This window comes from Magallana gigas, chromosome 8 (assembly GCF_963853765.1).
Source record: "Magallana gigas chromosome 8, xbMagGiga1.1, whole genome shotgun sequence".
Lineage (NCBI taxonomy): Eukaryota > Metazoa > Mollusca > Bivalvia > Ostreida > Ostreidae > Magallana > Magallana gigas.
This window is the reverse complement of record NC_088860.1, coordinates 1,745,538-1,756,220: the sequence shown is the minus strand read 5'-3', so window position 1 is coordinate 1,756,220 and position 10,683 is coordinate 1,745,538. Positions and strand designations below refer to the sequence as shown.

At 32.5% G+C, this 10,683-nt stretch overlaps 1 long non-coding RNA gene across 1 annotated transcript; it reads right to left on the bottom strand.

Annotated features, from left to right (window-relative positions):
• Positions 1 to 1,704: 1,704 nt before the first annotated feature.
• On the bottom strand, positions 1,705 to 10,483 carry LOC136271094 (uncharacterized). Its single transcript, XR_010708918.1, has 3 exons — positions 10,210 to 10,483; positions 1,860 to 1,891; positions 1,705 to 1,734 (listed from the first exon to the last, which is right to left on the bottom strand). It is a non-coding gene; the product is annotated as an uncharacterized lncRNA (long non-coding RNA).
• Between the last annotated feature and the right edge of the window lie 200 nt (positions 10,484 to 10,683).

Sequence of the window (10,683 nt, the reverse complement as noted above, 5' to 3'; positions counted from 1 at the left end):
ATATATATATATATATATATATATATATATATATATATATATATAATGTCATAAATACAAGAAAACAAGTATACACATATAAACATATTTCGAGGAAACCAAATAGCACATAAAAACAAATGAAAAATAATACATACATAGGATTCAGGAATGACCGTTATAGACGATTCCTATAAATAAAAATAATATAAATACGAGGTGAAATAATGGTATAAGAATAAAAATCAATAAATTGAATTATTTAAATTTTACAGAATTCCTATAAAAAAAATTCCGTATGCGGAATGCCAAACAACCCATGCTGCTTTTCCTGTATATCTTGTTTGATATAAGATCTGGTCTGCTTGGCAACCAAAAGTTTAAACAAAAATAGATGATCCAAAAGTCTTTTTACGGGAAATTTCCACGATTTTATCTGGTCTCACTCTGTCACATTGCTTTTAGATCAATTATAAAATAAACATTTGCTTGATTTTGTTCACAATTTGTCTTATTAATGAATAATTCTACATGTTGCATCGTTAAATTTATATAATGATTTTGAATATTATTATTTATATCGAACTATAGCTTCCAACAGCTCATTAAAAAATGTTATATGCACAATTTATTATCGAGTTTGTAGAAATTGAAGATATATAGGTTTTAAACAATGGAGAACAAGATTAGGATCTGGAATCTGAAATTATCATTGGTTTTAGTATCAATTGCGAAAATGAACTTGTTTTGTAGATGACAACAAAGAGAGAAGCAAATGATATATTCAAGACATTTGCATAATCAACATCCATTTTTTTAAAGAGAGAATAAAGTGAAACAAATAAACTTGCCTACGTTTTATTCAAGCAGATTTTAACAAATATTCTGGACAGGTAAGAAAGATCATATGATTTTTTCAGGGAATATTAATCAATGATTAGACATTACATTTGTATTCATATATAGAACTATGTATACATTGGTTTGTGGATACTTTGTTCTATTATCATGATAATGTGTTAACAAAGTAATTATATAATTCCTGATTTGTTTGACAATGTTATATTGTGACCTAAGGAAAAACTGTCTTACATGTAAGAACCATATATTTTGCTGATCAAAGACCACATAATTATAAAAAAAAATTGTAAATACTTACATCATAAATTGAGAGGTCAGTATACTCTGATATCTGGAAAATTTAATGAATTAATTTTTTTTTCAATTATCGGATAGAATACACATATTTTATATTTGCAAAACGTATATATTATTCCACATCTAGATCAGAATCAAATATGTAAATAAAACTTTAAATACAAGAACATTTCAAGACCCATTTTATTTTCTTTAAAGACAATGTAGTGTGCTTTAACAATGTAATGCAAAACAAATGAAAGAAAACATCAACCTTCAAGGTTTTCTTTGAAACTTTACGAACAATAACGTTTTTTTATAGCTTTATCTCATTATCATCTTTGAAAAACTTACAATTAGAAGGTCAAGGGGACATATAGCTCACCCTTGCAACAAAAGTCAAATCAGCTTTGTGGAGTTAGACACAACAACTCTTGAAATTTAGTACAAAGATCTTGATTAAAATTTTTGTTGAATTTTATCCACATATTCTATTGTTTCAGTGATTATATGTATTAAAATACAATGACCAGTGACTAGAAAATGCCATGCTGAATATTTAAAATCATTTTTATTTAAAGATTTACTTACAGGTGATGTCTTGCGTCGCATTAATTTCTACGAAAGAAAAGTTTTAATTAAAGGGTATTTTCAAACTCAAAACCATATCTCTACTGTTTAAATTGTGATAAATGATTATTTAATTTCAGTCGTTGTTTTACTATTATAGTTTTAGAACATACCAAACAGGCGCCGCCCATTTTCTGTAAGGTACCTAAAATGACAATAGTGTCTAAATCAATATTAATCAAAACGAACAGTCCATCAATACTACATACTAGACTATATTTGTCCCTGTTGATGTGCAAATGATATTGGTTGATATTGATATATGGTTTTGTCAATAAGTGTTAGAACGAAATTATGAACAATATAACTAATGAATATCAGAATAAGTGGACCTTCGAGGGAATAAACTTTGAAGTTTTAGGCCTTTGGACTACTGGACATTTGGATTACTTGACCGTGACCGTATCATACCAGTTGTCAATTATTGCAAAAGTTATCTGAAATCGACATTGGTTAGATAATTCATTTAGTTTACATATCTCTAATTATAATATCTTTATTCTTTACATCGAGTAAACACTCAATCCATAGTTAGAGGCGACAATGTTTTGCAGCCCAACCTTTTTCAGATATACAAAAACACCTAAATGAGCTTGGCAGCAAAAAACTTTCGTGAAAACAAAAGTCATGCAGACGTCCTAATATCTGTTCCACTTTCGGTATTACAATGAGGTGTTTCTTATATAATATAGAAATTTGACTCCTTTAATCATTATATCGATATTAACATACAGATATTTTATCCATATTAGAGGCCGACCAAATCAGTATTTGAAGAAGCTTCGTTGCCTTCAGAAGTTTGCCTTGTACTGGCACTTTTAATCTTTAAGGGAAAATGTAGGTCTTTAGAATGAGGGTTTCTAGCGTCCAGAATCAGGTATATAAATACAGTGACTTTTTCTTCTAAGACCAACCGCCAGCAAAGGCTAGGTCGAAATGCAATGGGTACATGTATTTTGTTTGTTGCAAGACAGACCATTAATTGTGATATTCCCCTAAATACGGGAGGGATCATATTTTTATTTGTTACCAAAATCAAGAGATTTTACTGTTTATTACAGTTTAAATATTTTTGTCTATTTTGTATGTGTTTTCAGTTTTTTTCTTAACTGTTGAACCCGATGTACTGATCAACATGTCATTATACTGTTATATATTAGACCGCTGGTCAAAAGACTGCAATCTATTGGACCGGCAAAGTATTTCGAAAAAAAAACTGATATAGGTTTTGAATTTAAATATATTATTGCGCAGACCTCAGTGGTAAACAATGGCAGCGAGATTTCTTGAGTTCTTGAGATTTAATCGAACCTCTTGATATCAAAGACTCCCGCGTACCGCTTTTATTAGAAAATCTACCGCTTTTCTTCAAAACACGTCTTTGGTAGGTAGCCATTTTGGAAGCCAATGTTGTCTAAATCTTATTGGGTTTGAAATTAGTGCGTGAGTTTGAATCGGAAGCATACAAACGTTTTTTTAAGTCGGGAGAATGATTAGTTTCCAAGCGTGTGTATTACATTGAACGATGAAAAAAACCACTTTCACCGATTACATTAGTGACAAGACATGCCAAGAATATCCTCGACAAGGATAAGGAAGCTTTGCAATTCAACAAGTGGCTTTAACGATGCCTGAATATATCTTTTAACATAGCCATAACAGTAAACTTGACTTCCTGTTTATTGCAACACTGCATTATTTTTGATATTTAAAGCATGTAAACATCGTTTTTGATATTGAAAAAGAGAATACGATTTCTTACTAGTTTATACTTCTCTTATGTGTTAGGATTAACCTATTTTTACCTATCAAACTAAGTCAATTGTTTAAGTCTGCACTCATAGACTTTTTTAACATTAAAATTAGCTTAATCAATTTGATGGTTAATGCCTGCAAACTTTTTTATTGCATGTGTTGATATTTTGATATTTCTAAATTTCAAAAGTCGTTTATATTGTGGTTGATACAATCCTTTACATCTTAGGTAGTATATAAAAATATGTGCTTTGAAACATACACGAAAAAGATCACGCGCAATGCTACCGCTTTTTGGTTCGAAATCTACCTTTTTCACCACTGGAGGTTAACATGCATGTATTTTCCATTTGGTGTTTTGATCCCGCATATGTTGGCATCAAGCAATAGAAAACAATGACTTGTTCCCTTTACCTCTTGAAAAATATTCCGAACTATTTACTGCTCAGCCATTATGAAATTGTATAAAATTGTGTAATATTTTTTTTATTCTGTCGCTTTGCAATAAAATAGTTATGTTGCAATATATATACATATGTATCAGAGTAACCCATGACTGATTGTGATACTTACCATATAGTACTTATCAACGCCACAACATGGCCATCTTGTAACACAGTGTATAGGGAAAAACAACAGTGTTTTGAGTTAGTTACTGTAAACGTGGAAATTTTGACGATGTGTTAATTTTGACTATGTTGGCGATTTTTATTTTCTCGTCAAAATTTCCACTCGCCAAACTTCACATCATATATATAGCGTATTAATACCAGAATTCTTTATCGGCATTATCCAGTTAGGACTAGATCAAAGTTAATTATTCATTTATGTAAATAGCTATAAAAACACGTAATTAGCATTGAAAAAAAACATTAAATCTAAACAAGCATGTTTCAAATGCAATTATCACTCAATCGTCACAACATTCTCTAATAACTTTGCGTGTGTAATTATCATGCCGTGTTTGACCTACTTTATTACCTCAGGCAATATCGCATAGTGAATAAAAACAAAATACAAAGAACAATTTTATTCCATCAAATCTGTACAGACTTTTTTTCAATCAAAGTTAAATTTTATTAATACCAACGCTTGTAAAAGAGTTCGCAAAGATAACTCTAACCCTGGCATTATAAGAAATCAAAGATAGATAACTGTTACTCTTATTCAAAAATTCTTCAAAATTAAAACTCGCCAATTGTCTCTTACTAAAAAATCGTCAAATTTTAAACTCGTCAATATAACCACGTTTACAGTGTTGTTTCATAACGCTAGTTGTGTAATCCATCCATGTTGTCAATAGGATCGGGGTATAATAAACTTTCCACTGATTTCAGATTAAAGTTTAAAAAAACCCATATGTTTTCATAATGAAATTTTGTCTTGGATAAAAGGAAAAAAAATACATTTAACTAGACACGATCTCGTTGCGAGCAACGAGGAGGTCTTCCGTCCGATTTTTAGAACAGGAAATGACCTTGCCTTTATCTTTATCAACGAAACATATCTGGAAATGCAGATGTGATCTAAAAGAGCGATGGATGAAGGATTATACACCTGTAGGATCCGTAATTTTAAGGACCAGTCCCATTTTATTTCATATTAAATAAGAGGTCTATTGACTTAATAACAGGTCTAATAACCTGTAATAAAAAGAAACCGAAGAAAAAAAGAGGGCCTTCCTTTGTAAACGGAAGACCCTAATAACAATCAGAATAGAAGCGCTGAAGACGGAAGACCCTAATAATAAAAGACTGTTTTTGTCTAAATCTTAATTGAAGAGTGTTTTTCAACTTGTACTACAGTCCAACAACCCTTTTATGTTGATTATTTTAGTTAGAAAATTAAATAAAAAGCAGAGAAAGAAATAGAGAGAAAGAACAAATCTTGGCTCCGGCGAGATTAGAACACACAGCCTTTGCAGGTGTCTCAAAACATGGCTGACGCGAAATAATTCCCGAATTTGTCTTTGAATTTGGGGCGTTTTCGCCCGGGAGAAGATTGGTAACAGTGCGAGGTCATTTGAAATATTGACGCGTGTTTTTGTCTGGAGGGGGGTGAAAAGACCCGAGCTTGATTTTCGTCGTAAATAAATCGAAAATAGAATTTTGAGGTGTGGATCTCGGATTCGTGTAACAACTATTAGGGGAAGTCCTAAAACAATGACTGATGCAGTTTACCCATGTATTTCAGTGTTGAGAATTTTTGTTCGTGTCGTTTACTATTATGTTTGACTGTTTTATTTCAGCAGGATTGATAGAATCTTTATAAATGTAGAAATAACGAAATCAGTAACACGTAAATTTATTCGGTAAAAATTTGATGCAGTAATTTCCACAGTTCTAACATTCATAAGTAGTTCACACGCTATCGTAGATTCAGACTAAACGGAAAAAAAGAAATATACATGCAACAGAAATATTACGTGGCTGCACAGGGGCCAAGCCCATTTCAACATTAATTTCAATGAAACCATACATAAAGAAAGAGGTCGAACTCTGACCCAGATAGAAAACTACCAGCTCGCTTCAAAATCCTAAAAAATCAATTAATCTTTAAAACACTCGCAACGTGCATGTATTTTTCATAAAAGTAATGTCTGAGATACACTCCTGCCGAATTTTAAGTTGATGGGTCTTACAATAGGGGAGATATACGCATTATTCTCTCGAAGTCGCCAGTTTATTTTTACTCGGACATTTACCGGTCCAGAGCTCACGATGGGATTTTGCCTATGACAACAGCAGTATTGCAACAAGTCGAGAAACATTTGCAATAATCTTTTAAAATCTTACATCAAACGCAATTTATGGATTTACTTTTTACTTTTAAAGTTTTCAGAAATAAAATATATAAAATGCCATAACATTTACATGCTAAACGCTACATATGTATGATGAGAGAGAGAGAGAGAGAGAGAGGGGGAGAGAGAGAGAGAGAGAGAGAGAGAGAGAGATTAATCAGAAATCGATTTGATCAGAGACATAAATAACATTTACGTCTCTGATTTGATAAAGAAATTTATAATTGTTTTATCTGCTTTTTCATATGTATTATATTTCTTTTTGTCTCAAGTTTTTCTTTGCCTACAATAACTGCATAATAAAAAATTCTGGTAAGTCAGCAAATAAAATAACCTACATCATTAGAAATAAAGTATGATTATTTATTCCCCATTTTCCCGAATCCAAACGATACCCAAGTGTTATGTCTAAATGACCAATGTTAAGCATTCAGTTGATAATAAAAATCGTTTTTTTCTTAATCCCAGACAGTCAATAGATTTGTTATTAAATTATTGAACAGTGAATTTCAAAAAATAACATCCGTAGACAATATCCCGTAACTAGAAAAAAATACGTATTTACTTTTTTTTGACGTCAAATGTACATTACCCTCTAGCCTCATTACTCCATGTTACCTGTAGTAGATCTTTTAGAGAGAGAGAGAGAGAGAGAGAGAGAGAGAGAGAGAGAGAGAGAGAGAGAGAGAGAGAGAGAGAGAGAGATTGAGAGATTTTAGTGTTCAGGAATTCAATATAAACGCAACATTTGTCAATAAACGCATGTATACATGCATACATGTACATATCTAAATGTTTGAATAAATACAAAACAACCTTTCTTTTTAAGCCATGTGAAATACTAAAAACGTTGGTGCATTGCTAAATGTTGTGTGTATACAATCATTGAAATGGCGGCATTTCTTTGATGCCGGCAAAGCAATCCAGTGAACTCTAATGCGGTTGAACTGCAGGGGTGCTTTGGCGGCATGTCTTTGATGCCGGCAATGCGACAATCGTCCGAATTTAGCGAGCAGTTGACAGAAAAGAGCTCTATATTTGTACTGAAAAAAAGCCGCTATTATTTTTATTTATGACAAAAAGAAAACGGAAAACATTCAAATCCATCATTTTAAAGATAAAATCGTTAAACAAAACACAGTTAAGCAAGAACAAATAATCGGCACTCGGGGACTGAACCCGGGTCGCCTGGACACAAGTCCACCGCTCTAACGACTGAGCTACGCGGACTCTCGCTTCAGAACTTTGGAGCCCAAAATCTTGAGAATGCATGGATCGATTTTAAAACAAATTTCATATTCAGAGGTTTTTAGAGTGTCTCTATCGAATAGTAACATAAAGAAAATTCAAGTTCAAAAAATTGAAAAATTAAGGTTTTTCATTTCCTTCCGCTGACGACCGGAAGTGACGGCAGACGTTCGGATATGCGTAGTACACTGCGGCCGTTCACTCTCTACGATCTCTGAAAATTTGAAAGTTCTATCTTAAATACTTTTGAAGAAAACTCGTGAACAAGCAAAAACATAAAATCTTTAATATCTCGGGACCGGAAGTGACGACCAAAAAAATCCCACGTATTTTTCTTACAAATGTTGTCATAAACAAGATCTGAAAGTTTTATCAAAATCGACTGAAGCGTTTTCGAGAAAACGTGGGAGAAAAAAAAAAAAATAATAATAATAGAGGAAAAGAAACAAAGCAAAAACAATAAGGTCTTCCGTTTCCAACGGAAGACCTTAATTATTATATCAGGAAAGTTAAAGCTGCTTGGTCCGATTTCTTTGTTATTACAGTATCAAATTTTTTTTCTATACAAACCATTTATCTTAAAAAGTTATGGACTTTCTCCTATTTACACCAGCAGAATCAGTCTCCTTTCAAGGTTAGAAATATTCAAAGTAAATAAAAATAATTCCTTTTGGGTAAACAAAAAATGCATCACGGGATTGTTTAGAAAAAGACACCGTTTGGTTTCGTCCCCCGAATAATTTGGGTTATTCAACCCGCATGCTATGCATCGATTGTAAAGAAAGCAAACTTCAGAAATATTAGCGAACAAAACGTTCACATGATTATTTGTAATTTGTCTGATCATTTCGACCTTTATTTAAGGCGATATCAAATTCGTAATACAACCATACCCGTCTCGTCGTCAGGGGTGAACTTTAACATGAGGCGAAATAACGCGGTACCCTTTTATAAGTCCCCTACCGGTTTTCACCGGAGGGGACTATAGCTTTCCTCTGCGTCCGTCAGTCCGTCTGTCCGTCCGTCTGTCTGTCCGTCCGTCCATCCGTCCGTCTGTCTGTCCCACTTCAGTTTTCCAAACTTTTTTTCTTTATGCGTTTGAGGAATAATATGAAATTTGCTAAACAGCTTCAAAATGTCAAACTACAGATCAAGTTTACACTTTTGTAGCGTCTGGTTGACATATTTTCGAGAAAATTATTTTTTTATATTCCAATTTTTTAATGTTTGGGTTCGTTATCGGGCTCGGTGTGTATTGAATTAACGAAGAAAGTGTGTAGTTAGTAATAATATCGTGCATTACTTGGACCATTCCTTTTATTGCTTGTAACAAACAAATAAGTTCTGTAAAATAGAGTCAAGCATTGTGTTGTAAATTTAATCGACAGGGTTTTAGTATTATTACAATCGGGTTCGTTATCGGGTTGGTCTGTTGATTCGGGGTACAGAAGACGGTAAGAAATGATATTCTGCATAACAGTGCATTGTTTTCACACATTTCTACAAACCGGTAGGGGACGTGTATTGCTTATGCAGTACTCTCAGAATGCCTGTTTCATTTGTTTTGTTAGCAAATTTTGTACGTAGTTTTCTTTTATTGAAATGTGGCTTAATTGACGGGGAAAACTACTACAATGTCTATTATTATACATATACTTAGCATAACCATCGTTTTAAAGCGTGCATAAAATTTGATATAAAATCGGACCAAGCAGCTTTAAATCACTTATCAGATATTTATATTTTCTAAGTGTAAACACATTCTTTGATCAGATTCAACAATAATTACCATAATATATCCCATACCCTACGTTATATTTTAAGCAACATACCTTAATATTCACCTAAATGCCTGTTAATTTATTCGTCGATATAAAAAATTTAAAGATGGCATTCAGCAATTGCCTAAAAAAAGTCTATTGAATAAAATAACAAGGTGTGTTCTGAATTGATGGGAATAATCGGTTACAATTGGAAGGAAGTTATAAAAACTACCTCCTTTTTTCTGCAATAATCGCTACCTTCATAACCCACATAAATCATCAAAGAAGGTAATTCATTATTTATATTTACATTTTCTCTTAAAGGGACATGGTCACGATTTTGGTCAAATTTTATTTGTCTGTTTTTAATATTTCCAATGCTTGAGGAATGCATTTCTAATGATCAAATGAAATTTTGGTGTCAGTCAATGAGTTTTAAGCAAGATACAGGGATAACAATTTTTCGTCATGTAAACAAGGCTCGTGCCCTGTTTTTTTTTTATATAGGTTCAATATACCACTAAAAATTCTTTTTCAAGCTGATTTGTCTCTTTTCTTGTTTATTCTATGCAAAAATAAACAATTCCTAGCGATTAGCACATTCATTTATAGTTCAAAAACTGTAATTTTTACTTCAACATTCAAAATGTAAACAAAAGCTTTGTTCACATAGCGAATAATTGTAAGCTCTGTAACTCGCTTAAAACTCAACAAATGAAACTCAAATTTTGTTTGCCTATTGAAATGCCTTACTGAAGCATTGTAAACATTAAAAGCAAAAAATCAATTTTTGACCGAAATAGTGACCATGCCCCTTTAACAAAAATAATAATTTGATTGTAAAAAAATAAGTAAAAATCACTAATTTTCTGTCAATGTACATAGGTACGTTACCTAAAAGAAATAGCCAAATCGTTTCCTATGTGAATTTGAGTCTGTCATCATCATGATTATTTCGTGCAGTCCGTGATATTTCTTCTGTCGCTGTTCATCTTGACCATCGATAATCGGGGCGTGTAGATATTATGAGCGTGTAAGCGGTATTGGAGAAGCAAAACATTAGGTCGTCCACAAACTAAGAAAACCATTGATCCTGATCATCCGCCAGTGTTGCAACATTTATACACTGTTGTAGTTAATAAAACAACCTCTAAAAAGCTGTTGCGTAAACAAAGTATATTCTTTCAATGACTCAATGTGTTGTTCTGTGGTAGACACGAAATGGTGTAATAATGCAACGTGACCTGCGAGTTTCGTCACAGGACACATAGAAAGAGGATTTTGTAAAGGTAACAAAGACGTATTGAAAAAAGGAAATAGCCTAGCGAGACACAAAAGTAGTCACCCGTGACGCAGATAAATAGAGAG